This window comes from Elephantulus edwardii, unplaced genomic scaffold (assembly GCF_000299155.1).
Source record: "Elephantulus edwardii isolate Elephantulus edwardi_28Jun2011 unplaced genomic scaffold, EleEdw1.0 scaffold00041, whole genome shotgun sequence".
Taxonomy (NCBI): domain Eukaryota; kingdom Metazoa; phylum Chordata; class Mammalia; order Macroscelidea; family Macroscelididae; genus Elephantulus; species Elephantulus edwardii.
Genome location: NW_006399791.1, coordinates 11323971 through 11326172, shown reverse-complemented (window position 1 = coordinate 11326172; position 2202 = coordinate 11323971).

Below are 2202 nucleotides of genomic sequence, written 5' to 3'. Positions count from 1 at the left end.
GCCTCTGGAAACCCTATGAACGTGGAGAAACGATGAAAGTTATACAAGTGTGCAGGTCGTTCATTCATAGGGTCGCTATGAGTTGTCTACAACTCGACAGCACATAACAACAAGGCAGTAAAATCAAGAAAGCTCATGTGTAGCTATTACAGACAACCTCAGGTGTTCCTTCATAATAATCTTTGACTTTGCTAACAAAGATCATTACAAAATTAAAGACTAAATGAATGTCAGAAAAGACTATGAAAATTACAGTAGAGCATTAAGAAGTCAAAACAAAGGGAAGAGATGCTGAAATAAAAGATACGAACAGAAGATTTCAAAGTGTAGCTCAAGAAGACAAAGCAGAATATTCTAATGAAATATGCAAAGAGCTGGAGTTTGAGAATAGAAAGGGAAGAAATTACTCACCTTACTTAAGCTGAAAGAACTGGCAAGTAAATTCAAGGATCAAGTTGCAGTATTAAAAGATGCTCAAAAAGTGTAAATGATCTAGCAAGCATCAAAAGAAGATGGAAAGAGTCACTATAACAAAAAGAATTGGTTAATACTGAAAAATTTCAGGAAGTACCGTATGAACTGGAGTTAATGGTAATGAAGGAAGAAATTAAAGGTATACTGAAGGCATTGGCAGAAAAGAAAGCCTCAGGAAAATGGTATCTCAAATACATGCTTCAAATAACAGATGCAGGCCTGGACATGCTCACTAATCTATGCAAGGAGATTTGGAGGACAACTGCCTGGTCAACTGACCAGAAGTGATCCATATTTGTTTCTGTTCCCAAGAAAGCTGAACCATTATAATGTGGAAATTAGCAAGCAATCTCATTAATATTCATGAGCTAGCAAAATATTGATGAATATCCCAAAATGGCTAGAACCATACATTGACAGAGAACTGCCAGAAGGTCAAGCTGGGTTTAAGAGATGCTATGGCATCAGGGATATCATTGATGATGTCAGATGGATCTGAAAGGAGAGGAAACCAGAAGGTTGTTTGTGTTTTATTGACTATGCAAAGGTGTTTGACTCTGTGTACCATAACTATGACTAATATTGATAAAAATGAAACTCACAGAACACTTAATTATGCTTATATGAACACTATACCTGAACCAAGAAACTAGGAATACTGCGAGGTTTAAAATAAGGATGGTTTGTGTCAGGATTGTATCCTTTCTCCATACCTATTCATTCTGTACGCTGAGCAAATCACTCAAGAAACTGGCCTCTATGAAGAAGAAAATGCCATCAGGATCAGAGGAAAACTACTTATGCAGATGACTCAACCTTGCTTGCTTAAATGGGGAGGAACTGATGTTCTTGCTGCAAAAGATCAAAGAGTATAGCCTTCAATATGGATTGAATCTCAATAACAAGAAGAGGAGGGGAAAAAAGAATCCTTGCCACTGGACTTACAGGCAACATCGTGGTAAAGAATGAAAAGTTGAAATTATCAATGGTTTCATCATACTTGGATCTAACAATCAATACTCTTGGTATCAACAGTCAGAAGATCAGGAGAGGTATCGCATTGGGCCAGTCTGCTGAAAAGAAACTCTTCAAATTACTGAGGTGCACCTAAATCAGGTTCTGGTCTTTTCAGTTACTTGTTATGCATCTGAGAGATGGCTAATAAAGATGACAGAAGAAGAATTAATGCCTTTGAGTCATGGTATTAGAGAAGAGTATTGACTATCCCATGGACTGCCAATAACAATCAGATATTGCCTTGGAAAAAAATATAGTCGCTTTGCTCCTTAGAGAGGCATATGGTGAAACTTCTCATATATTTTGGGTATGTATCTAGCAAGACTATACCGTGGAAAGAAACAGAATGCTTGCAAATGTGGAGGGTCATTGAAAGATAGAAACACAGTCAATTTGATGGATTGACACAGTGACTACAGCAATGAATTCAAGTGTTTGAGAGATGATGAGGATGACACTAAAAAGGACGGGATTCAGATCTGTTCATCAGGTTGCTGGTTGTACTTGACTCAACAATGTTGTTGTTGTTATGTGCCGTCGAGTCACTTGCGACTCATAGCGATCCTATGTACACCAACCCTAAACTCTGTCCTGTGCCAATAGCACTGTCTCTGACAATCCCATCCCGATTATCCCAGTCACTGAATCAATCCACCTCATAGAGGGCCTTCCCCTCCTGCGCTGTCCCTCCACCCTCCCAAGCATGTTGTC